The following is a 27,793-nucleotide window of genomic DNA, read 5'->3' as shown; positions in this document are numbered from 1 at the left end:
GTGATGAGTACTACAGAGAAAAGTGCTAAGGTCCAATGCTTAGGGGGAATGGGGAGAAAACGAGATAGACCGCCAGGCAGGAAGGATTCATGGGTGAGCTGGATTTTGAACACAGCTTTGAAGATCGACAATCGGAAGGGATTCCAGTTGGAAAGGATACGGGGGAGAGGCTCAGTCACTGAGAGGGGAGCAGGAGAACGAAGGCAAGAGCCACGTGAGCTGAGGCCATAGTCACCTTGGTGGATTAACAGAGTTATGGTGAACAGTCTACCATGGCAAGAAGAAAGCCTTGGTGTTGGAAATCCACAGTTCAATTTCATGGGCACTTATTGGAAATCCTCACAGAACGTAAACTCCAAGAACAGGAACCGTACTCATTTTCCCGACCATTCTATGTCCAGTATCTACAACAGCGCCTACCTCACTGAGGGTACTAAGCAAATCATTTTGTTGAATGAATGAGTAATGGGAGAGGAGGTTGTGTAAGGCTGGGGACACCACATGATGAAGGGCATGGAATGACAGGTGATAAGCTTGAATTTGATCTTATCAGCAGCACAAAGATAATTCACAGCGCACATCCTGACAGATCTCACCATTATGAGGTTCCCTTAACTGTGTTACTGAGCCCCTTGAAAAGCCTCCCTCCCTTCTAGTTATTTCTGAAAATTTTGCCTCATGGCTTCCATCACTTTCTTCTCTGTCTCTGCCATCCCCTTGGAGATTACCAGATGACCAGTGTCAGAGCCTCTCAGGCCCTAGATGTGCATGTGTGCAGCCCCCATATGAGCAAGGGGCACGGGAGCCTAGAGCCACCAGCAGCCTGAGCATGCTGTGCCCCGTGCAGAAGAGCAAAAGCCCTCCCCACTCAGCATAACTCGTCAATGGGCCTGGGGGTTGCATGAGCTCCTTCGCAGGTGTGGCTCATGACCACAGCCCTTGGATGTCTCCTCTCCGCCCCTCTTCCCCTCCAGCTTAGACACAAATCGCCAGGAAGGACATCACGATGTCCTCCTCAAAACCTAACCCCAAACCTTGGGTGCCCTCCCTTCCAGTCTGCCCCTTTCCCTTCTGGCCATCCCCCACAGGGCTCCTTAACCATCCCGCCTGACATGGGCCTGACGCTCACTTTTGACTGTTTCAGTTTTCCTAGAGGTGAATGTTTTTATAGGGGGCAAGGGGTGATAACCATGACCTGGTGGAAACCTTTCATCTCACAGAAGTAGAAACTGAGGCTCAGGAGGGGCAAGTGACTCACCCAGCTTTAAACGACGATCCATGCCTTCTTGGTCCCTGGTCCTGAACTCCCTAGGTTTCTGAGTGGGAAAGTGGCACCATCCTCACAAGGCTGCAGGGTGACGAGTCGGGCACTCTTGGCTCAGCACTGAGCGAGGCTGGAAGCGAAGAGATCCTCCATGCTCCGCTGCCACAATGCAGGGGAGCGGGGATGGCTGTGGAGGGGAAAGGCAAGGCTTAAAAAGGAGTTTGGAAGGAAAACATCAGGAAGCTTGGTGACTGGCTGGAATAGAAGAGACAAAGAGGAGGAGGAGTCAAATAGGCATACTCCTTTCCAGGACTGAGCCAGCCCCTGGGCTTGCCCTACAGCGAGAACGACAGCTGCACCCCCCCCGCCCCGCCCCGAGCTTATTGCACACTCTGGAGCACAGTTGATCAAAGAAAACATAGAAAACAAGAAAACTTGCAGGGGGGCAGCAGGTGGGTGAAATGGGCGAAGGCGTCAAAAGGTACACACTTGCAGTTATTAAACAAGTCACAGGATATAATGTACATCTTGGGGATCATGGGGACTACAGTTAATAACACTGTATTGTATACTTAAAAGGCGCTAAGAGAGTAAATCTGAAAAGTCCTCACCACATGAAAAACATTTTCGAAAGCTTGCAAACCAGGATATGTGCCACAAAAGAAAGAAGCAACCCGCTAGCTGGAGGACTACTCTTCTTTAGACTAGGTGGCTGGAGGAAGTTCTTGGGTGGAGATGATAAGATGTTTCAAATGGTAGACTCATGAAACAGTGATGACCTTGATGAAAGTGGCAACATTTGGAAAACGGGCTGATTTATGAAAGGAGAGCGCTTTTAAGGAGACAACCTACAAAAGAACATGAGCGCTTAATTGCTAGCGTTTTCCCCGATCAAGTTATTGTTTGTTAAGTAAAGGGGGGGCGGGAATCTTGCTGTCTTTTGAAAGTGTTTGAATTATTGATTATTGCAAAAGGAAACACACTACACGGGATGCTCTTGAGGGAACTGTGCAGCGGGTCTAGCCCAGCTGGGCACGAGTTCTTCCCCGGGTTATCACGAGCACTGGGGCTGAATACGTGTGTTCTGGGAAACCCTCTGAAAGGAGGAATACTGGTTGGGGCTTTGATAGCTGGTGAGAGAAACCCTTCGTAGAGCTTTGCTTTTAGCAGCCTGGACTCTTCCAGAGTAAAATCCCTAATTCTGCAGAGCCACACTCAGCCAGCCAGAAGGGTCCCATTAAAGAGTGTCTCCCACTTGCAGAACTGTGAGATATGAAAGAATGTTCCCCCTAGGTGACTTCTTTCCTTGCCTGGGTTGGAAGAAGCAGTGGTTCTTGACACTAGAAAGCATAGACCAGTAACCCCAGTCTCTGGGAAAAGGGAAAAGGGGCAGCACTCCCATCTGCACTGGGCAGTCCCCGGAGCACCCAGGGTTTGTTCTGTTCAGTGCTGTGTACCCAGCACATAGTGTGCATCTTTACCCCTACTGCACCCTCGCACACAGCCTTCCTCCCCTTGACCGCTAGCCCAACTTCCTGCCAGAAAGTTCAGAAAAGACTCAACATATTAACTCTCTGAAAGGAGCAACCACATTACTTCCCTAACAGGCACAAGACCAGAATTACACTATTTCAAGCCTCAGTTAAATAGAAGAAAAGAAGAGCAGGTCCTTCTAAAGACATGTGGACCTAACATCCCCTTGCCCCGTTTGTAAGCTTGATGCAGTCATCAGGATAAATGGGCTCAGTGAGCTGTGCCGGCCGGAGGTACGGCTTGTTCTCAGGAGGTGGGAGCCAGACTTAGCCAAGTTCTGTGTCCCCAAGACCACGGTGGGAAGCCGATGGAAGCTGGAGTCCTCTCCTCAGGAAAATGAATCTCTGTGCGTACGTGGACTTGTATTTCATTTCATGGGAAGTCTATCCATGAATGTTCAGTTGAGAGCCTAGGGTTCTAGCTTGTGGTCCATCTGGCCAGCATTCTTTGATATTCCTGACCATGATTCTAGGTGGAGAACGTACAGTCTCCTGTCTGGCTGAGAACCGCCCAAGGGTGGTCCCTGGATGAGCCTCCGGAGGGCTCAGGGATGTCACTCAGACATGGCCAAATTGGCAGCCCAACACAGAGGCCTCTGGTAGACTCTGGGATGACAAGAAACTTGGTCCTGCACTTATCCTTCGATTCCGACAGCTCTTCTCTGACGTTTTGTTAAGTGGGGCAGAGTTTTCTTCTGGGCAAGAAGATGCCACTGATCTGGCCTGAATGTTGCTTGTCACTGGAACTCCTTGGCCTGGGGCCCTGGCTGCCTCTTTGTGCAACAGCTCGCGTCTCTCCTCTGTTCACCGGTTGCATACTAGTCACAGACCAGTACCACACGCACAGAGAGACCACGGGTTGGATGGGGAGAAACAATTAAGGGTCATTTGCTCCCAGTGTCACATAACATTAGCTTCTCCTTTGGAGTCCACATTCTTTTAATTAGAGTCATTTAAACTCCAATTTTCAGAATGTGATACCCTGCAGATGGGTCATTCCAAGATCATCACCCACTGTGCTTTTTTCCAGGGTCTGAACACTACATTATGACTTTTTAAATGCTGTCGTTATTGATGGTGCTGCTCTCCTCCCCTTTGTTTCTCATGATCCCTGAAAAAACCTGTCATTGTCCTATGACAACAGCTGCACAGAACTGCCATGAACACTTCCTGGGCCATGGCAGTGTTGCTAAATGGAACCCAAGATCAGGAGTGGAAATGGGTGAAACTACGCGGAGTCTGGGTCTAGGCCTGGCTGAACCACCAATGAGTCAGGTGATTCTGTGGAAACCATTCCCCTCCCGGGCCTCACTGTCTTCATCTATAAGGAAGGATGTCGGTGCTGGCTAGGTGCTAAGTTTCTGCCTGCCACTCTCCACGTTCTGGCATTCTGTGACTCCGGCTAATTCGAGCTTATCATAACCCGGTCTCTCCCAAAGTTGTCATTAAGATGAGAAGTTTGCAGGTGGGTGAAATGAAGCATAGAAGCTGGAAGACTAGAACCAAGAACACTGACTCCTAGCCTTCTGCTTCCATACCAAGTCACCCTGATTCCAAGAGAGCTGAACTCAAGAAGAACCTTCTCATGACCAGTGCTGGGTTGGAATTTGAGAACTCCATTTGGATCCTCACTGCTTTTTAGAGTGAACTGAAGCACTGGGGGAGAAAACTCACTTAGGAGACCAACAGTGGCAGAAAAACTGGTTTTCTCTTGTGTTGGGGGCATTGAGAGAAAACATTGCTGTCACTTGGTAGCTAAAATGTGACTCTAGGTGGCCAAGCCTTCACTTGAGTGGCTCCCAGTGGCCCCCATCATAAGCCTACAGATGAGCCCTGGGTCAGAAATGAAAGGTCACATGTTCCCAATGGTGAGGACATTGAGTGACGAGACATAGGTAACATCGTTTGAAGCCATCAGTTCGAATTTCCCCTTGAAATGTAGAGGCCTCAACAGTGGAGGTGAGGGTTCTGAATCTCCAAGGGTGAAGGCGTGGATGGTGTTCAAGGGTAAACTCGTGCTGTACCCACCTCGTCTGGCCAAATTTTAATTCACCAAGATGTTTGGAGGGTCCCGAAAAGAAAAGAGCTAGAAATTCTGCAGCAGACCAAGTGGTGGAAGGAAATTCAGTGAAGAGATGAGTCCCTAGGGGCTTGGGGATTTTCCGAAGCTCAAGAATTTAACCAGGCAGATTCACAGGCAAGGGATGACATGACCTGCAGGCTGAGGGGTTCAGAGAATTAAGCTGGGAGCAGTTTGCTCCTTTTGAAGCAGAGTCTGGGCAGGGGGCAGGAGGTGTGGAACAGCACAGCCAGCCTACGCTGACAAGAGAAATGGGAGCCCCTATGCTCCTGAGGGTCATTCAAAAGTCTGGCTCTTCCTATGAAACAATGATGAGAAAAACGATAGCGTTTGATACCAGATAAGGCAGCAAGGAAGAAAAGGTAGTGAAACACCATCACAGAGAAAACCCTCTGGTTTTGAACAGAAACTGGGCAGAAAAAGCGAAAGAAGAGAAAAACAAAACAAAAAGAAGGAAGGCACCAGCAGGAAGAGAAATCAGGGCTACAGCTGTCAGGCAAAGAAAGCCAAGCCACGTCTTCAGGAAGCAGAGTCATGGAGAGGTCAGGGGTCGGTTGCTCACTCAACAGTAACTGGGGGGAGCCTCTGAGATGCCAGCATCGTGCTGGCTTCTAGAACTCCGCCAGCGAGCAACACTGACGCGGTGCAGGCTCAGAGGGGGTTTACGGCCTAGTGACTGGGTCAGAGGCACCATCCCGGAACCGGCGGGTTCCACCCTGGGGCTCCATGCCATGGTGGGTGGAAAGCAGGGAGAAGCATGACTCAGTAGCCTTCCCATTCTAAAAAGCGTTATCGTCATCAAGAAGAAAGGGATCTGAGAAGAAATTGAGGCTGGGGATAGAAATAGTGGGGATCGCCAAGAAGACTGTGCCTGAGTGAGAAGGTTTGGACAGAGAAGCAGATGGAGGGATGAGAGAACCCTGCTGGGGACCAGACAGCAGCAATCTTTTCCAGCTCAATCTCCCTGTCCTAGGGGAGTAAAAATGAAAGGCGGAAAGAGATCGAAGGATGTGAATAAGGAGGGAAACAGCCCTTGCTGGCTTTTCTCACCTTTTTGGAAAGTTCCTGAAGGACGGCGGACAGTTATGAGTGCCTCTGCTCATACCTACGAGCAGCTGCTGAAGGAGAACTTCCCCCCCACCCAAGGGAGAAGGAACACACCAGTAGGAGAAATGAATCCCACGACCTGCCCCTATGGGATTGTCAGATTGGGAATGGGCAGATCGTGCTAGGTTTCGACACATCTAGGTGCTGTCACACACTTAATGGGATAAATTAAATGATTAATTGATGAAGGCCTGTGGTCCAGAAGAATCTCTCGATTAGTCTGAAAAGCCAACATCTAGAGATTTGCTTGCATTACCCAAGACAATATCCCTGGAACATTAAAGCTGGAGACCGTCTGACATTCCAATCTTGGTGTAAATTCATTTTAACCATCTCCCTGTCTCACCCAATACCCTAGCTGCAGGGAGGAGATGGTGTTTTGAGCGCATAGACTGGGAAACCCATATTTACCTCTTAAACTATGGACACAGCAGGAAGGCCAGTGTATAGAGAACCCTAGAGCCCGGCTCTGGGTCAGCCAGACCTGGAATTTGAGGGGGCTCAAGGGAAGGAAGAGAATTCTTGAGATTCATGAATGCAAAACTGGGCTCTGTGAGGACAGTGTCCTTGAAGAGATTGTGGGAAATTCCAGGGTTCCCAAATCACTTTATTAGCACTCGCATTCATAATTCATACTTCATATATATATATATTTTTTTTTTTTCTTTTTTTTTTGCAATCCCTGCCTACCTGATGTACAGAATGGTGAGCTCCCCAGACAGGGTATGCCAGGCTCATATTCTCATTAAGCCCAGGCCAAGGCGTGCCTTTGTGAAGCAGGTTCCCTTAATCTTGTAGCTGTCACTATTAGAAAGAAATAGTGGACAATATACAGGTGTCATAATGTAAGATGATTTTTTTTCTAGAACTGACCATATTCACACTAAACCACCAGTCATGTTGGCATTGGCCACTTTCTCCACCTCTCAAACGAAGTTTGAAAAAGCATCTTTCCAATTTCTCTTCCACCAACTGTGCACTTCATTACTCCCCATACACCATCTTCCTTCTCAAGAGATGTGTTATTCCAGTATATTTTGATATTCCATGAGGAAACATAGATCCTAAAGTCCAACTGGCCAATTTCACATCCAAGCTCTACCAGTAATTAGTTATCTGCCTGAGTGACCTGAACTGAGTTATTCAACCCCATTAAACCACAGTTTCTTCCTTGTCTAAAGTAGGGATATTGATAAGAGTCCCATAATTCTTAATGTTACTAATGGTGATTAAATTGTATTTAAAGCATTTTACTGCAAACCAGGCACTCAATATGAGTAAGTTCCATTAAAATTACAGGAAAACATTAAGTGGTTTGGAGTTAAAGAATAATACTTTCTCACGTAACAGCAATCATCTGTATGTGTGTGTGTGTTTCAGAGGCAATAAATGTTCCCATCCACCACCGTACCATTTTGTCTTCTTTGGTTCTATAATGTTTGAGTTCACTTTCACTTGTATTTGTCAAATACCCTGCTGAGTTTCAGGGCAATGTTCACCAGAGTGGATCTTAAGCACACCCAACAGTTTGTCATGACTCTGATGGGTCTGTCGAGCAGAGAGAAAAAGAAAGATGTGAAATCAAGACCTTAGGTTGATGCAAAAGAAAAAAGTGGTGCAGAGAATAAAGAACGCTATGAGTTCTGTATGCCTTTATCCATCACCATGGCAGTGGGATTATCCCTCACTGTAGCGATCAAGTTTGTGACAACTTTTTAATCATTGTTTTTTTTAAATTTGAAAACTCAGTAATTAAATAAGATAATCCCTAAGATTGTTCGTGCTTTAGGGTTCCATTGTTTTGTCATTCTGCTACCAAGATCTAGGTGACAGCTACTGTATAAGATGTAAAGAGGTGTGAAACTTGACTCCCCTCCCCCCCTCTGTAAATTAATGGATAAGACTTGAGCAGGTAAAGAGGATGGGAAAGAACATTTTAGACATCAAGACCCAACTTGAGAGGACCAAAAATGATCCATGATGGGTCAAGTTGGTAGTGAGTCTGGTTAGAGTAAAAGTATTAATGCTAGAAAGCTAGCTTACATTGGGTACTGTGAAGGCTCCTCAATGTCAAGTGCCTGACAAGCATTTGGCAGCCCTTGGCGCATGTTGAGCAGGGGAGTATACTAGAACATCAAAAGGCATCATCAACAATAATCATCATCATTTCGGCATAATAGAAAATCGCTGGCTGAAAGTTGGCAAGGCCAATACTTTGTGAATTTTGGATTCTCATTAAAAAATACAATTCCCATGTTCGGGAGAGAAGGGATTCGTAATAACTTAGGCTGTGTCTATGTAACCCCACATCAAAGAACAAAGGGAATATTTAGGTAACCCCATTTTAATATGGCTTATTTTAATGGATTCCAACTTGTTTCTATTTTTTTAATTTTTTTAAAGATTTTATTTTTATTTTTTTATTTGAGAGAGAGACAAAGATAGTGACAGAGAGCACAAGTGAAACGAGTGAGCACGAGCGGGGAGGAGAGGGAGAAGCAGGCTCCCCGCCGAGCAGGGAGCCTGATGCGGGGCTCGATCCCAGGACCCCCGGATCATGACCTGAGCTGAAGGCAAACGCTTAACTGACAGGCACCCCCCAACTTGTTTTTAAATGCAGTCAAAACAATTCGCGTATGTGGACTCAGCCTAAATTTCATTTTTTTATTACTTAAAGCTTCATCGCAGCCATCAAGCGATGTTGATGAGAACTGGTACAAACCCACCCAGTGGGTCTGGTTCCCATAATAGATATTGCACATGTGAACCAGGTGAGAACAGCCTCGGAGGATATTACACGCAGGGGCTAGCCAGTCAGATGTGAGAAACGCAGACGCATTCGGAGTCACATGAAACATTTGAGAGACGTACAAATAAGTGTGTTGGTTTGTTTGCTTGTTTTCCTAGCCAGTTGGCCTGTTGGCTTGCAAATAATATGTACAAATCTGTGTTTTCTTCCAGGGTCTTTCTTCCCTGATTTCAAGCCCTCAGAAACAGTTTTTAAAATAGCATTTTGGCTCGGATACCTAAACAGCTGCATCAACCCCATTATATACCCGTGCTCCAGTCAAGAGTTTAAAAAGGCCTTCCAGAATGTCTTGAGAATCCAGTGTCTGCGCAGAAAGCAGTCTAAACATACCCCAGGCTATACCCTGCACCCTCCCAGCCACGCCGTGGAGGGGCAGCACAAGGACCTGGTGCGCATCCCAGTGGGATCAGGAGAGACCTTCTATAAGATCTCCAAGACGGATGGGGTCTGCGAATGGAAATTTTTCTCTTCAGTGCCCCGTGAATCTGCCAGGAGTGCAGTGTCCAAAGACCAGTCAGCTTGCACCACAGCCCGGGTGAGAAGTAAAAGCTTTTTGCAGGTGTGCTGCTGTGTGGGGCCCTCGAGCCCCAGCCATGGAGAGACCCACCAAGTTCCAACCATTAAGATCCACACCATCTCCCTCAGTGAAAATGGGGAGGAAGTCTAGAGGACAGGAAAGATCAGAGGGAAGGGGGCTGGGGGGGAAAGAATGATCTTAGGCACCCACCCCACTTCCTACTTGGAAGGCCAGCTCACTCTTCCTGAATGACAAGACAAGACCAGGGGCTGGGGACCATCTGGGAATAGGGTGGGGGGAAGAGACCCGACTCTGGGGCAGTGGGTAGGGCTCAGGGAAGAAGGAGGATATCACGCAACCATCCGGCTGCAAAGGATGATAAACAGCATTTCCTTGAGGCTAATGCTCTCGCAGTCATCCTCTGAGGCCGCTTTCCACGTCTGGCCCTTGCAACGAAAAACACCATGGGAAACAGAATGTCATACACAATCCAAAAGACTATAAATATAAGGTTATGATTTCATCATGAATATTTTGAGCACACACTCTAAGTTTGGAGCTATTTCTTGATGGAGTGAGGGGATTTTATTTTCAGGCTAAACTTACTGACAGCCACGTTGGATATTTATGAGGAGAGGGCCTGGAGAGGAAGAGCCTTAAGATGGTGGCCAGTATCCAGGCACATTATTTTTAGAGCACATTTTAAACTCCACCATTTCTGACCATATCCAGTTTCTTAACTTGGGTGCAACTTGACAGTGAGATCTACCTTTTGCTGCCATTTCACCAGCTCCTGCTCCGGATTCCCTAAAGATGAGGGTGAGGGGCCCTCATGACGCGTCGGAACTCGTGGAGGCTCCTCTATGCTTGGGTCTAGACAGTCGGGGAAAAGATGGCTTTTCCTGATGGGAGACAGGAGGGGTGAGGGTCGTTTTTTTTTTTCAACTTTCCTGCTGCAGAAAAAATTCCAGTAAGCGGTTCCAAGATCAAATGGAGGAAGGCTTCTTGTGAAACATATTTAAAGATCAAGGGTTTGGGGTGGGGTGGGGCGGGTGCTAATTTCATGCTAGGAGGCTGCAAACTTCGTGCACAGCCGTTTCGATGTGGCCTAGAAAGGCTTTTCTTGGCAAATCGCTTACCTTTTCCAGAACACCAGTATGAAAATCCAGAGCTTATAGTATTTTGGAAGGCGCCTCCGGACTTCCATTTTTCCTCCGCGGCTTCGCCACTGCCTAAGGAATGAGGTTCAAAGCCCTGAATGCACAGGTAGCATGGTGGAATGAGCCTTAGGATCCAGGTATATCCTTCCCGAACTTTGAGAGATACACATGCTTAGCTTGGGAGGATACTGACTGGTCACCAGAAAATCGTCTAAAGCCGGAATTTGCAAATAGTTTTCGACAGAAGCCCATTTATTCTGGTGAAAGATCCAGGAGCCCGTTCACTTCATCTATTCCCACTTTCTATGGGAACTTGGGGAACGTGCTGCGTTTGCTTTCTGTATACCAAATTTTGGCTAACCTTAATAACTCGGTATATGACTAAAGAGGAAGCGGATTATCGTATGTAAAGAATTAAAATATTTTTCACATCCCACAATAAGAATTTAAAATAAGATTTATGGTTTGGGCATAATTCCTGGCCAGAATCACTGATCGAAAACTGCTGACTGACCATTTCTGTTAGCCTCTTCCCACTATTGGAGTAATTTCCTCTAAGAATTTCAAAGTTGATTACAGCCCCTATTTAGCCTTCACAGCCAAGGTAGGGGCCCATTATCTTTTCTTCTTCCCATGCAGCAAAATGAAAATTTCTTCAAGTGCTTCTTTAAGGCTAATATCTTTGCACACTGCCATGGGGGCGGGGAGGGGGTATGTTTGCATGTGGATTTGAGGCTGTTGTCAGTCGTGCTTGGCTATTGAATATTTTGCTTTTTCAGCTTTTTCTGGAGAATGTCTTCTTGCTGACCAGACGGGCGCCATGCCTTGTGCTTATGATTCTGGCTTCAGATATTGGCCGGATTTTTAGATTCTTCTGGTCTGTCCGCATGTCCCATAACAGCTCTACCAGATGTGGGTGTCCTATTATGGACGTAAGCATCAGGGAAGGACTCGAGTATGCGAACTGCGCTTGTCTTCTGCCTTGATAGGAAAGATAAGTTACATTGTCGAGAAGAGCTTCTTTCGGGATCTGAATTTTAAAAACCCCTTTTGTCAGGCTTCCCTTCACAGGAAGGGCATCCCCATGAAAAGAATGGTAATAGTTTTGCTTCCATAAAATATGGCTCCCCTTAAACTCATTCCCGGACAAATTTAAGTTTTAGATTTTAGAAAGCTAAGGATTACCAGAAAGCTAGCACCGAAGCCACTTCTAATCAAAATAAACAACTAGGAAATCGTTTGGTCATCAGATAAAACCATGACAATTGTATTCATGTGAAACGGCCCATAAAGAATTATCTGCTACACTCTTCACCAACCCCAGTCCCTCCAGGGAGGCAAACTTTAACATTTATTTCCTTTCCCATAACGTTCTATTAGGTATAAATATGCCAATTTTACAAGAAATTGATAATGTCACCCAAGACTTAGTCAAAGTGGGATAAAGAATACTCGAGTTATTTTTTACTCATCCACAAAAATCTCTGTACCTTTTGAGCATGCCAAAAACTCTCTAAAATTGTCACAGTTAAACAAATGATTGTCATATTTATACTCACATGTTTACTGCTTCTATTTGGAGTTTGAAGAATTTACCCAGAGCAACAGTGGTCACAATGTTTTCTCTAATGTGTTATAAAAAGCAGTTGCTTTGAGACTATCGAAACATCGCAAAAAAAATCAACTTGACATTTTGGGATAGGCCAAACTTGAGTTTCTTCTGCAGTTCGAATTGCACGCCTTCAGGGAGACCCTGAAGCTCTCTACTTGAACATTTCCCCAGGCTATTGCCAGGATTTCAGGAAAGCATTTTGCTTATCACTTTTCTTCCACTTGCCTTTACTCCTGTCTTGTCCAAGACCGTTCTGCTTGTCATCACTTTGTGGGTGCCAACATGAAGGCTTCAAACTCTCACTACTCACCTGGATTTGTCCAGCCATGGTGGACAAGTGATATTTGGCTAAATAAATATATTCGTAAGGTTTTCTTTTGTTAGGTTCTTCTGTGCACCAGGCATCGGCAGGACATTTTATACCCCATTGGCTCTAAACCTCATAGCAATTTCACCTTTCTATTTCAAAAGTAAAAATCTGATAGTTGGGAGTAATGAAGGACTCGCCTTAGGCCAGTGAGGAACCATGACTCAGTCCTGGATCTGCCTAACACTAAAGTCTACACGTTTTTCCCGTGCCTCTGCCTCCTAAATAGTTGGGGGGGAGGGATGTTCCCCAGTTTGGATTGGGGATGCTGAGGATAGGAAGCCTTGCAGCGTTTTAACATTTTGTTTCTCGGGGATCTGCCTTCCAATCAACCTCCATACATATGCTGCCAAACTCCAGCCTAGCCAAATCCCCAAAACAGATCAGAATCAGAAGGGTTTGGTGCCTACAAGTCTACCTTTCAGACTGCACCATTTTTTAGAGGATAATGACATGGAAAGTTATTCAGGCCTTGCAAGAAAGACAAATTCTATCAAACTGGGAGCAGATGGGCATATAAGAGAATGCAGAAGAGGCTGCATTGGCCTAGAATGTTAAAACCCAGTTGTGGATATGAAACACGTTGCATAGGATGTTAGAGTTACTGACTACCAATCAGAGTTAATTGGCACACTTTCAGGAAGTATATCCCTTTTTAAAATAAATAACAAATGCAACATCACTGTCCCCGGTACTCCAACATTATTTTTTTATTTGAGTTGGAGAGAGAGAGAGAAGGAATTATAGATATTTCCCCAGGAATTACACCAAGCCCAGATAGCATGTCAAACATGTGAATTTCATGTGTGTCCCCGTAGGGGAATGGCTCACAATGCTGATCCCCAGGTAGCCAGAGACGTAGGCCATCTTGGGAAAGGAAGAATCAGTTGGCAGCCGTGGCTGTGGATTAGCCGGCGTCCACTTGTTCTTGGATTCCTTTTTGCAAGTGAGAGCTTTATGCCCTGAGTATCTCGGATTGCCTCGGCCCCTCAAACTGAACCCATCACGCAGACCTTCTGGCCCCAGAGGTCCCATGGCCACCGCCTGGGAGCGAGAAGGTTTTAGGAACTTTTTGCTTGGGCAGGTAATGATTCGCTCTTTGATCACAGCTACTTTATCCGAGCTTGACAAACATTCTCATTTGCTTCTGGGGTTGGTTCTGCACAGGTCCTCTTGCCAAAAGAGATGCTGCCTCTGCGTATGAGTACTTGTTGACTTAATTAAGGAAAGAGCTCTGCGCGTCAGCAAAGGGAGAAGGGAGCCCAAGCCCGTGGAAGGTAAACTCTGCAAGCAAAAATAGGGTGACCGAAAAGAAGGCAATGGTGACTAGTAGGAAGGCATCAGAGGGGTGCTCACTGTTGCTCTGATTTCTTTTTATGCTACTAGGACTTTTAACCCTGAAACCACCTGCACACAGCTCCGGTCCAGCCTGGTTGGAACACCATTGCCACCTGCTCCTTGTCTACCCACTGTGCCGGGGAGCAGGGCTCAGCCCAGGCTGCTGCGGGGTCCACCGTCTTCAAAAAGCAATGACAACAGTGGCCTCCTGGCCCTCCAAAGTCCCCGCCAGCTGAGTGAGTGGAGATGACTCTGGGGGCCGGGGCTGGCAAAAGCAAATTAGGATTTCGGCAGAGGACACCGGGCCCCTTGCCCCTGTTCCCATCAGCATGGCCTCACTCGTGCCCCCCACCCCAGATCCAGATGTCGTGGGGGCTGAGGATGGAGCTCATCTGCTCTGTGCAGGAAAATATTATTTCTTCTCTGCTACCGCAACATGGATTCCTGAGTCTCCCGGCTAGAAGGAAGGGTATGGCGGTGGGCAGGGGGCGATGTTGAGGAGGAAGGAGAAGACTTACCCTGGACATCGCTCAAAGCAGGATGCGCGGTTTCCTAACACTTTGCTGCAACTGACAAGCAAGGAACTGCCCTGAAGCTGCTTGCTGCTTCATTTCCAAACACAAAATGATTGTTTTTCCCTGTGGCTCGGGAGTCTTTACAGCACTTTCCCTCTATATTCCAGTCAACAGAGCCACATTATAAGCTGGAAATGATTAGAGCTAAGCTATGAGAAATACAGACTTAATTAGGTGAGAAGAAAAATCTAAGAGCAAGTTCATACTGTATTTGTAGGAAAAAAAAATAATGAAGGCGCCAACCTATTAAGAAGCCCAAGTAGGGGAGGTGCCTTCAGATGCAATAGAAAAGAAGCTAAGACAGGATGTCCCAACATGAGCTTAGTATGTCCTCCCATTTGTGTAACACTTTGCACTTGGCCAAGTAATTTCGCCTATCTCAGGTCTTTCCTGTGAGGGACAAAGCTAAGGAAGGGTGTATTATCTATTCTTAACATCTGAAGAAACATAGAGACTTAAGGAGGATGCTTCAGATAGCCCCAAATCCAGCCTCTGACTCCGTTTTCCGTGACGCCCTCGGTATCCCCAGGGTCCACTGTGTTTCTCGAGACCGTGAATTTCCTATGTCACTCATTCATCTCTGATCCATATTTTCAGCTCCATTGGCACCTTCTCTGCTATTACATCGCTGCCGGAGGCTGGGCGATGCCAGATTGTTCAGAGTGCGTATTTGTCTATGCTTTTCTCATTGGCTAAAGGACTAGCAGATGTGATTCTGTTCTTTCTCCCTAGTTAGGCAGCACCAGACCTAAGGAAGCAAGCAGGGCAGGGGGCTCTTGGCTTGCTCAGCAGGGTGACGGGTAAGGCAAAGCCAGCAGGGATTAACACCTTAAGGACCTCAGGAATGCAAGGGTTGCAAAGGAAGTTTCAGTGAGCCTGAGGGTTGTTGTTACACCCCTTCGTCATAGTGAGCAAGCTGCTCGCTTCCTCTCCTGCACCAGACACTGCATTGGGCACAAAAAATGCAAAGAGGCAGACAGTCCCCAGCTCATGAGCTGGGTGGGTACCAAGTTCATCTCTTGCAAGTCAAGAACGCATTTTTCCAAGAAGCATTGTTACCGATGGGGGAGGGGAAGGGTGTTCCCAGACCAACTAAAAAAAATAAAAATCTATTTAATGTACACCTGGGGTTGGCAAACTTTTTCTGTAAATGGCTAGATAGTAAATATTTGAGGCATTGTGGGCCATACGCTCTCTGTCACACATTCTTTTTTGGTTTTTGCTTTTTTTTGGACAGCCCACTAAAAATGTAGAATCCATTCTTAGTTCACAAGCCATAGCAAAAAACAAAAAACAAAAACAAAACAACCCATGGGCCCTAATTTGCCATCCTTGATCTGTGCCATCTCTAGCTTATGGAATAGGAATAATAACAATGCTAAACAGTGGATTTGGGTGTTCAGCTTAAAAGCATCTTTTTTTTGAGTATGCCATTGACACAGCTCCACTTGACCAAATTAATATTTCCAACCTGCATGATTTGTTAGATGAAGGGACAAGTTCATATTGCGGTGGGGGTGGGGGGCTGCTCCATATAACCCACTCACCCAAAAGACATACTCTAGTACAACATTGTAACTTTCTACCCAGGCATCGGGACAAGAGGGAAGCACCCACCACCCCTTCCCACTGCTGGGTTCTGTAAAACAGGCAGGCTGCAGAAGCCCAGGGAGTCCATGGTGTGGGGGTGGGATCTTTCAGCTTTTCATCCCACTGAAAGTCTCCCAGCACAATCCAGCTGACTCCATGAGTAGCAACAACCGGGGGGTGCCATTTGACCACAGCCGATGTGAAATCCCTCCCAGAGCACTGGAGCCTGTTGAAATGGGGATCCCTAGAGGCTTTGGGGTCACACTTGGCTTCTTGGGAAGGCTTTCTGACCACAGCACCTTGCACCAGGACATCTGATGGCCCACCCTGGGGATCACCAAGAAGCGGGGTACAGAAAGGGGTGCTGGAGGGGAGAGACATCTTCCAAACACAAATACTAGCTTCTAGCAGGACTTCTCTTCCCTTTCTTCCTCATCCTTTTCCTCCTTCTTTCCTTGGTTTTCATTTTTAAGTCTGAAATCACCTAACTAGACTCAAAATGGTGCAGCCATGGGGAAATATTCAGTCCTTCCCTGTGATGATGAAGCCATGTTTCTCGAGGCTGGCATGTTATTGGAGGGACTTCCTTCCCTGTCCCCATCCCCTCTCCAGTCCTGATGGGGCAGTGAGGGGGAGGCACACGCTGTCCGTTGGAAACAAGGGGTACAGTTCCTGTGGCCTAGGCCAAGGTCCACAGTGTTGAGAGATGAGACTCTGCAGCAGGGCGGGGGGTAGGGAATGGGAATGGGGGCAGAACTGATGAGGAAGAACCTGGAGATAGCTATAATAATATCAGGAATATATCTAATAATGGAATAATATCAAAAATATCAGTACTAACAGCAGCGCCTATGTTGGGCACAGAAAAGAAGGCCTCTGGGCTGACGCTATGTGGCAGCCTCCCTTCCCTTCCCCGTCCCCTTCCGTCTCGACCCTGACCCTCTCTCCTTTCCAGTCTCCTTTCCTTATCCCTGCCTCTCTCTCCATGATTCCACCCTCTACTTTTTTCAAACTGATAAGCCATGAATGATGGGGAAGGAACCCTTGCCCCACAGGGTGCCCATGCCCATGGCATACAGTGCTCCGTGCATTGCCCTGGGTGACAAGGGGGACCTCCCTCAGCTTCTCTGTCCCCTCCCCAGGTCAGGCCTGACACTGCAAGCTGGTGTTCCTGAGGCCTTGGGGAGCCCCGGGCCAGAGATGGGTGCCCCAGGGGAAGCCCATTCAAGGCCCCTCCACAAAGACTTGTATCTGGGCCACCATTGCTATCTTTCTCGGCTTATACTATTAGTTCCATGTTAAGGGTACAAGCACAATGTGCTGGTGGTCAAGCGTGGTTCCCTGTTATTTCTATCCCCACCCACAGGTGAGCACCTCTTTTACCAGCTGCCCCCTCTCACTTTGACATTTCTGAAGTCTTTACCGAGCCCTACAATGTCACCTTCTCTTTCTCTCCTGCATCATTGGTCTCTTGCCTCTGTGTGCCTTCACCTTTCACTCTCCCTCTTAGCCCTCAGGGCCTTCAAGACCGCGATGAATCCCAAAGCAAACTTGGTTTCATGTTAGCATTAAGCAAGTTAAGCAATTAAGCGATGATTGCTCCCTCGGAAGGCACACCCTGCACAAAACTCAGCAGCACTCAGCTGGGTGAAAGGTGCTCCTTCTCATCTAGCGCTCCCACTGCCTGTCCCCATCCCCACCAGCTCCTCTGCCCCGGGAACTTGTTCATAGACTCTCTCTATTCTCTCATCATAACTTTGTGCCAGGAACCTTTCTCCCCTATGCAGAGGGTCCTCTCCTACCCAACGTGCTCCTGCTTTCGCTGACACAGCACCCCCTGGGGGTAGGCTGCTGGGGCCGTCATAGCAGAATACCCCAGACTGGGGGCTTCAACACAGACATTTATTCTTTCGCAGTTCTGGAAGCTGGACGTCTGAAATCAAGGGTCTGCAGGGCTGTCTCTTCTGAAGCCCCTCTCCTTGCCCTGTGGCGGGGGCTGCCTTCTCCGAGTGTCTGCCCATCACCTTCGCTCTGTGTGTCTGCGTCCTAATCTCCTCTTTCTCTAAGGACACAGCCAGATTGCATCAGGGCCCACCCCACTGACCTCATTTAACCTTAACGGCCTCTTTAAAGAACGTTTCTCCAAACACAGTCTCATTCTGAAATCCTGGGGATTAGGACCTCAACATACGAAATTGGGGTTGGGGGGGACAGTTTAACCCATAAAACTTTCTCCCCACGCTCTCCTTTCTGCCTGTAAAGTCTTATCCACAATTCTTTCCCCAACTCAAATGTTCAAATTCAGCCCTTCCTGCCCATTCTCTCCGAGTCCCTATAACAATTGTCTCTAAATTGCATTTGACAAGTAATTGTGCACCCTATTTGTTATCCGTCTGTTGCTTTTTTAAAATCTATAGTTTTTTCACCTTAAAATGTACTTTACGCCGCGCCTATATAGGTTCTGTCTTTCAACCAGATTAAAACTCCTGGAGAGTGGGACCTGTCATGTCACTCTGTATGCCCAGAGCAGTACTCAGCCCCTGAGGGATCCTATCTAAGGACCAGGGCCCCTCCTGAGCAAGCAAGCAGGGAGGAGGCAAAGAGGGACAAGGGACCAGAACCAAGCGCTAGTTCCAGGCAGGGGCTGGGAGACCAGGTCCACAGGGCCTTGGAAATACCAGCTGACTCACCAGGAAGGCTCAGGTAATAGGGCTTCTGAACAGTTAGTGAGATTCTAATCAGGGGTGGAGAGCACAGCAGTAGGGAATCCCATGTTAGCTGCCATCTTGAGTCAGGGCAGGCACCGAATCCCCCAGGAGACCTCTGCAACCAGAAAAGCAGACCCCCATCAGTGAATGGGCCAGACCCTAGACCCTGAGAGCAAGGTGAGATGCAGTAAGATGGGGTGAAGAACCAACAACAGAACCCAGTCCCAGGAAATGGGTCACTGAGGAGCATGCCATAGGCTGTGATCCCCACTGGGCCCCAATCCTGGCAATGGGGGAGTTAATGCTGTTTCAGGGACGTCCTCCCCACATCAGGAGCAGCGTGGAAAATGGGTGCCAATGAGCCTTCAGGTAGCTTTCCTTCCACCCTGTCTCACAGCTTAGAAAGAGTAGAGGAAAGGAAGTGACACTGACTTGATTGGATATGAGGATGTAGATAGCCATTCCCTGCTAAAAGGCTTTCTAAGTCTGACCTTCTGCAGACCATCTCCCACTATTCCTGCCCCAGCCCTCAGTGACTCTAGCGTAGGGTCTTAGCCCCCGCTGCTCCGGACTCTTGGGTGCTGCTGCCCGTTCCGTGTGGTTTTAGAGGGTCTTGGCCTGGTGACCTTGCTTCTCTTGAGAAATTCAGTTCCATTTCTGTTTCATCAACCCCACCTAAGCCTTTTATTGTAGACAAATTGATCGCTGGCAGGGTGCTGCCCTGACAGTCATGGAGTGATGCCTTCTGCCTGGTTCCTGCTGAGACGCAAAGAGCATTTATCCTCATTTGGAGGGATCGGGACTGCTCTAAGTGCATAGCATCGACTGTCGCGCTTTCTGGGCAAGGCACGGTGTCACTTTGGTTTCCTGTGCCCCTGCCCCCTCCCTGGGGCACTGCTCAAATTGGAAGTGTCTCTGGCCCCACAATATCCATCACAATGGAACAGCCTTGTTGGCTAAGAGTTTGTGCTTCACCAGCTTCCATCCCATCTAGAAGTTACAGGAGGAAAAATCAAATGAAAAGCCAGCACCTACCAAAGTAGTGAGTGTATTTCAGCCAAAACCATCCAAAAACAGGTTTGATTGAGTATAGCAATGGGTTATTGATTTATCCACTAAAAAAAAGAAAAAAACTTGTCTTTCTTCCCCAGTCTGGTCCCCGTTCCTTTTGCTAAACCCAGCCTTATCTTCATAATGAAAAGGTTTCAGCTCTGCAGCTTGGCTAATTGAAGTCTCAAGGGTTGGAAAGCCTTTGGCTCATTAATCAAAAGCTAAGGGAGCGTCAGGATGAATGCTTTGCCGTCCACAGCACCTCCACCCAGCCCCTGTGAACTGGCAGAGGTGACAGTCCTTGTAAAGGGCAGGGGAAGAGGGAGCATTGATGAATAGGTAGGTGGATGAGCAGCTTTAATCAAAAATAAGGATACCCAAATGTCATCTGACAAGAAAGCTATTAAAAAAACTAAGGTGATGAGGGCGCCTGGGTGGCTTAGTCGGTTAAGCGACTGCCTTCGGCTCAGGTCATGATCCTGGAGTCCCCGGATCGAGTCCCACATCGGGCTCCCTGCTCAGCGGGGGGTCTGCTTCTCCCTCTGACCCTCTTCCCTCTTGTGCTCTCTGTCTCTCATTCTCTCTCTCAAATAAATAAATAAAATCTTAAAAAGAAAAAAAAAAACTAAGGTGATGAAATCTTTTTAAGAGCAAAACAAGCAAGTATTACAAATATTTAAATAACAATTAATTGTTCGTTTTCTACATACTTTCTTAAGGGAGTTAAACATTGACTAGGGACTAATTGGATTAAAAAGTGGGGTCCCCTGCGTGCTTATGTCCCCATCTCCAGCAGCTCACCTCACCCTCTGCCTTCCTACTCCGAACATCACTCGTGACCCTTATACCTAAACTTCAGCACACAGTCACTGACATTCTGCAACAGAAATTTTACTTTAGTTTTTAAAGCCTGAATCAAAACACATGCTTTCTTCATCAGTTGTGGAGGGAAAAAAATAGCTCCCTTTGTCTCTGGGGTATAACAAGTCACAGGCAGCCCACTTTCCAATTATACCACACCTACTTAACCCAATATTGCAGACAATGAAATGAGTGTGCTCCGTATGAGGCACTGTGATGAGGTATACAGAGATAAAGTTTAAGTAGGAGAAATTACATTTAGAGCACCTACTATGTGCCAAGTCCTTTGCACATTTGGATATGGTAAAATGTAAGATTATTTTTTAATTTATTTAGAGAGAGAGAGAGCATGTGATCAGGGGAGGGGCAGAAGAAGAGGGAGAGGGAGAATCTCTGGCCGACGCCACGCTGAACGCGGAGGCTGACGCGGGGGCTCGATCTCACAACCCTGAGATTGTGACCCAAGCCGAAATCAAGGGTTGGATGCTTAACCAGCTGAGCCACCCAGGCGCCCCTAATGTGTAAGACTTTACGGTCACGTTACAAAAGAAACGTTTTCACAGAGAACCAATAGGATGATACGGGTGTGAGAAGAATAGAGTCAAGTCTGATAGGAAGTGAGGAAAAAGACAAAGACTGGAAAGAGTTGAGCCTGCCGGTACCTCTTCCTGCAGTTAGTTCACCCGTGCTGGCCACCCGCCTGGCCTGACTTAACCACCTTCACCCAGAACCAGTCATCGGAGGAGAACTAGCAGGATCTTGTCAGTAGGGTTGGGGAAAGAGCCATGGCCTAAGAGCCATAAGGCCTGGGCTTAATTTCAGGCCCCTTCTCATTACCTAACGAAGTGATCCTAGATGAGTCATTTGACCTCTCTTGACTGCATTTTCCTCACCTGTGAAATGGGGTAAGCAAATGCAATGCTGCACATAAAAATGCCTCATGAGGGCTGATACAATGTGTGGAATCATAGAAGTCCCCCAAGAAATGCTAGCACGCTTTGCCTGTCTTCGTTTCCCCTCCCAAATGCTATATTAATTCAACTTTATTATAAATTACATCACCTGTAAAGTGTCAAAGCACCGAGAACTCTACATGCGGGAAAAGATGGAATAAGTCTTTTACTCTCTTTTACTTGCCATCCCAGTTGATCTGTTTCCAGAAGTGGGTCGTCACCAGTTCAAGACACTAATTACTCTTTCATGAGAAAGTCACAAGAGCTGTGGTGCCATTGCTTCGATTGCAATCTTTCTCGAATTAACTACTTACTTGGCAATAGGAAGTATTTTTTTTACGACAGTTGTTTTATGAAAGACACTCTATAGCGTGCAGTTATTATATAAAAGATGTGTGTGTGTTTATGTAAATGATGCTATGAGAAAGAGGAGTAATTTTGGCCACTGGAAGACAGTAGAATATTTGAAACAAAGTTTGGGTTTAAAACCATCTAAACAAATAGGGAGGCACCGGGCCTGGGTGACTATCAGAAGTGTTTACAAGACAAAACAGCAAATTCCCAGTCATGACCCACAGGCAGTTTTGATTTCAGCCAGAATTGAAATCCACATCATGGAAAGGCCAACTCAGTCTCTGCTCTAATTTCAAGTTGCCTTGAGCGCTGCGGCATTTCTGTGGCCCCCCCTTGTACGATCTCTGGGACCCTTCCAGGCAGGTGGCTTCACAGGAAAATCCATACTGCAAACTCCACTCACCACGACTCAGTAGGGCAGGCAGCCATACTCAAAGGCCATGTTTGACAGGGACCTGCCACCTCTCCCTGCCAAATGGTCTCTTGTGATTCGGAATCTCAGACTTGTTTTAAGCGGAGGGGGAAAGTCACTTTCAGGGATGAAGTTCTTGGCCCAGCTCTGCTTTGTGTAAACACCGTCTGTGGCTATTTGGGTCTTCTGGGTTTTTGAGAAGCTGAGTCGTGGCAAGGCTGAATGGGTTGGTGTTGGCCCAAATTAAAAAGAGTTTTTTCATTCTTTCAGTGCTAGGGGAAGGAACACTGAGAACAGCACCTCATAGGGAGCAGAAGGGGACTGGGTTGGCCAACAGGGAAATAAATATGGGCCTCGGTTTACAAAGAACCAGCTCGACCAAAGTATGAACTTGTGAAAATGCATACATTGGGTTTGTAGTAAGAATTGTTACTCTACAGAAGGCTACGATTTTAGTCATGTTGCCACATGATGCTTAGTATATTAAAAGTATGAATGTAATCCATGAAAGGTCCATGTGTCTTTTTTTTTTTTTGAGGGGACATACACTCATTACATGAAGCCAGCTTCATGTCCATGAGTGCTGTCCTCATGGCCCAGTGAAGGGGGTGTCCAGCCCAGCCCCCTTTCCTGCTACCAACTGTCTTTCGAATCCACCTCAGAAACCTGTAAGTCTTACCTGCCACAATGGATTTACTTCTTTGTCAAGCATCCTTCTAAGACACAAGTCTAACATATTACTCCTGTCAAGACTGGGACAATAGTGATTTAAGGAGTGGCTGTGGATGGAAACACAAGACAGAAAAACAGGTTTGGGGGACAAAGAGTGCAATTTTTTGAGAATCAGCTTAGTGCAGCTTCCCCTGTTGCATTCTTAAACATTAAACACTAAAGTTCCCTTCGTGTTCCTCGAATTCTAGCACCTCCATAAAAGTAGAAGAAGCCATGCTGCAAAACCAAATCACCTTTTTCCAAGGGAAGTTATCATTGCACACAGCGGTTCTTTTCCCCATCCATCCATTCTGTAATATTCAGTGAGGGCTCCAGGCTCAGCTCCAGACAGTGGAGGAAACAAGGGTGGACACCTGGTCCTCACCCTCAAGGTGCCTTTGGTCCATTGAGAGGACAGGAAAGTCAACGACTATAATAGAACACAATAAAGCTCTGTGGCACAAGAATTCATGCAGGACCAAAGGAGTTTAGCGCAAGGCACCCAAGCCACCCTTGGAGTTGGGCTTTTCAAAAAGGGTGACTTCTAATTTGGATCCTGGAGGATAAAATGGAGTGGGAAACAAATGGAGTTTTTCCAAGCAAGTAAGGAATGAACCAGTGCAAAGGCCCAGGGCCTGGTGAACCTCAGGCATGTCTGACAGGGCACATGGAAAGCAGCTTCCCATTTCATGGCGGCCAGTTGGCTCTGCAAACCCCACCCCTCAAGTCCCATGCAGGAAAACCATGCCTGATTTTCTTCCTACTCTGTTTAAGCCAAGGATGAACCAAGGAAGAGCCAGGAAATAATGAGCCAGGGGCTTTCCTACTAGAGCTCCCATGTTTGGCTTGGCTGAATTTTGAAAGGCCTTGGTTTCTCAGTTGTCTGATTCTCTTTGTTTTCAAGGCTTAGCACACAGCATTACAGTGGGATGGCTAAATAGAAAAAAAAAAAAGTCTGTTTCTCATCGTGCAAATAAACATCTGTTGAACATGAAGTGGCTAATCCATACGAATAACCAAATGCCTTGGAAGTCTTTGCAAGCAAATCTTACACGATGCAATTCAGTGTTTTTAAAAATTGAGGAATTGCTTTTAGCATGAAAATGTCATACAATATTAAAAGAAAGAGTTTTCCCTACCCCCGAAAAATGCAGAAAATAAATGGATCGCTACAGCTCCCCAAGGCTGTCTTTCATATCATCCATCATTGGAGGGTCAGTATCAGGACACTGCATAGTAGCGAAGGGTACCTGGTAGATTTTGCAAATCCAATGCAGTGGAGGTGTGGGAGCAACCGAAACAAAATGAAGACCTTTGAGCTGCACTTCTCCAATCAACTAGCAACTGGAAGGACTTGACTTGCTGGGGCTAGAAAATAATTCTGGAAGCTCAGTTTGCCTGTGAAATTAAAACTGTATTTTAGTAAATAAAGCTGATGCCATTTAAACATGAACCCTGTGACATTTCCTGGCTTACTGCAGCTTTTCTGCTTGTCTACTCATTAGATCTGTTCAAAATACAAACATGGCATTTCTGCTTTGCCAGAGAAGCAAATGCGGGCTGACAGGCTGATTTTAGCGGCTATGATTTTCCCGTAACCCTTACAATTGTCGCAGTGAATAAGGTCCCCGCAGGGACATTTTCTAACTCTGCTATGTTTGCGGACCACGCCACTTTCTCCAGGTTTTAGTATTTGGTTGATTGAGTTGATATCATGACCCTGCCCTCCATGTAACAAACAAAATTCATCTGAACCTTGCTGAGAGTTTGTTACGTGTTCTGTGCTGTAAAAGGGAGACTTCTCTCCTAAGTCAGATAAAAATGCTCATGCGTGTGAGTCGTTATACTGGAACTTGCTGCAGCATTTTGTATTGATGCATATATATGACACCCAGGCTGACTGCAATGGCTTCTGAAGCATCTAATTCCTTTTAAATGGATTTGGTATCTTTGGAATGTGCTATTTAAGTGTTTCTGAATTTTCTACATGTCATTTTTACAGGTTCATTTGTTTTATGATGTGATGTGGTGAACAATCACATTGTTGTTGTTTTTTTGAAGAAAACAAACGTACATTTTCCTAAGCAGATGAGTAAATTATTGAAAAAATATACTTTATGGATCATACAGCCCACTGTCTAAAAGGAATTTATTTTATTTGTTTCATAAAGTAACTGTTCAGGTTATAAACATTTATATTGTCCTTCTAAATATGGATGCCATAATATTTAAGTGTCATTGAATATTGATATATGTCCCCTAATAAAATATTTTAAACCTCTTTCTTTGGACACACAGTGCCCTCATTCTTCAATCGTAATGTATCGTTGAGAAGTGGAGTGGGTAGCTCAGAGAAGGAGAGCTGGTTTTTGACCAGCTAAAGAGCATAGATGTAAAATATGCCAGGTGGCAGCATTCAAGGCACAGGTAAGAGCCAAAATACAACCACATCATCCAGTTTAGAGGGAGGGAAATGCGGTAGTGGCAGTCAGACCCGGGAGAATATTAAATGTCTTTAAGGCTAGGCGTATTAAGTGACCCAAAGCCAAGTCAATAGGTTAGGAGGGGCTAGTGGTCAGAGAAGGTCACAGGCAACATGATTCAAGGGGAATTCTTCGGTGGAAATTCTTGTTTAACCAGGTTCTCAGAACCTGTGAGCCCCAGGACTACCCTTTGAGCTCCATTCCCTCAAGGTAGCATGATGGCATCTCTGGGAGCAAGAACTCTGGGGTCTGATTGTCATGGGCTTCAAATTCCTTCAGCCACTTGCCACCTACATGATCTCAAGCCAGTGAGTCAACCCCTCTGTATCTTAGTTTTCTCTCCTCAGAGACGGGGACGATTCGTATACATCACTCAGATAATAAAACACTGTCTGTAAAATGTTTCGGAAAATGCCTGACATCTAGTTGGCACCCAGCAATTTTTGTTGAGGCTGCCCACAAGGATGACCATTGCCTTCTTCATGATGAGGGGAAGCCCTTAGCATTTAAGTCTAATGATAGTACCGCATCTCCTATGCTGATTTGGGTTTTGCCAAATGGCGTCATGTCCTGCAGATGCTCTGCTGGTCACATTCCAGGCTCAATTGTCATGACGGTGGCTCTACTCCCTGGACCCCCACAGAAGGTGGGCAGTGGAGGGGCAGATGCAGGATGGGAGAGCATCCTAAGGTACATGAAAGCTTGCAGTTGTTCAGGCTTTATTTTCACAGAGCTTGAAAGTGGCATAACTGGTTTGTAGACTAGCATCACAGGGTTATCCTGGCGACTTCTCTTTTTAACTAATTTAGTTTTTGCCCCCTGATCTAGACTATGGAAGAGAGAAAAAACAGAGACATGGTCGGTTCTGCCACTGATTACAATTTATAGTACCATTATCAATAATTTGTCATGAAAACATTCATCTTTGCCAAAATGCCCCGGAATCAAACTGCCTGGGTTTGGCTCCTATCCAGTGATGTGTCAGTAAATGTTTAGCAACCACATCTCAGAGGAAAATACATTTTTAAAAACACACACCATGTGCGGTATTTGCCAATTTCTGTGGTGTAAATTCTCCCACATTGACAGATATCAAGTGACCAACATGAAGTCACTGAACGTAATTTGGGGGATAGACTGGACACAGTTGCCTCTTTGGAGCCTGTACTGGTCACCCTTGGCACGCCACGGATTCCCCCCTCTGCCCCTTAGTATCGTGTGGCCTAAGCCTATCTGTGTGTGTAATGTTAATACTTTCCTCATTGCACTACACATGTGAAGAATCTCTGCGCTAAGCGCATGGTACTGCTTCATCCAGGCACAAAGCAGAGATCATCTCCAAAGAGCAGAAGTGTTCATCCTTACTCAATTCCTAGTGCAGCAACTCCTCTGGAATATGTGGGGCAGTACTCTGATCCTTTTTTGGACATTATATTGCACTGACTCCCTACCCCCACCCCCAGCCCACTGAACTTGTTAGTCTCTGATCCAGAATGCAAAGTCTCTCACTGAAATTCTGCTCTTTTGTATTTTTATTTTAACCATTTAATGATCCTGTGAGCCAGTTTTCTCAAAGAGCCTCTTAATGCCAAATCATTCTGCCAGCCAATTATTATTATCTCTCCTGTTTATAAATGCAAATTGCCTCCAACAGAGTTTGTGAAAAATAATTATTCTGTTGTAGGTGGACAGAAAAACCACTCTCTCTGTGCCCACTCTTCACTCTGTTATTATGTAATGATACATACCTTCTTTTCAAAAATAATATATGCACATGACAAACTAAATAATTAAATCACTGTAGCATCAAGGGATTGGGATGAGTTTGGGGCTTCTGAATGCTACCACAAGGCACTCTGCAGTTATTGTCTGCAGGAACTATGCATAGAAAGACAAGAACAAAAGTAGAACTTATTAATCGCCTAGAGCTCTGTTCCCACCTAAGGTTTCTTATACCAACTTGCTTGAATCTAAAATGTCCAGGGAGCCTGGATTACTCAGTGAAGCTTCTGATTCTGATCTCTGCTCAGGTCTTGATCTCAGGATCGTGAGTTCAAGACCCACATTGGGCTCCACATTTAGCATGGAGCCTACTTTTTTAAAGATTTTATTTATTTTTATTTCAGAGAGAGAGAGCATGAGAGGGGGTAGGGTTAGAGGGAGAAGAAGACTCCCCACGTGATCCCGTGACCTGGGATCAGGACCCAGATTTGAAGAACAAACTCCAATGTCCACTTCCATTCAGCCCCATGAGCAAGGCACTGGTAGGAAAGCTGAAATTGAAAGTATAATTACGGCTACACTTACTTC

The 27,793-nt window shown here is 46.3% G+C and overlaps 1 long non-coding RNA gene across 1 annotated transcript; it reads left to right on the top strand.

Annotated features, from left to right (window-relative positions):
- Positions 1-8,160: 8,160 nt before the first annotated feature.
- Positions 8,161-25,281, top strand: LOC145718910 (uncharacterized). Its single transcript, XR_014142083.1, has 2 exons — positions 8,161-9,327; positions 13,835-25,281. It is a non-coding gene; the product is annotated as an uncharacterized LOC145718910 (long non-coding RNA).
- The last annotated feature ends 2,512 nt before the right edge of the window (positions 25,282-27,793 follow it).

The sequence above is a fragment of the Leptonychotes weddellii genome, chromosome 2 (genome assembly GCF_054177405.1).
Source record: "Leptonychotes weddellii isolate Sample4059 chromosome 2, ASM5417740v2, whole genome shotgun sequence".
NCBI classification, from domain to species: Eukaryota; Metazoa; Chordata; class Mammalia; order Carnivora; family Phocidae; genus Leptonychotes; species Leptonychotes weddellii.
The sequence above is the reverse complement of the archived record's forward strand: the minus strand, read 5'-3'. Positions and strand labels throughout refer to the sequence as shown.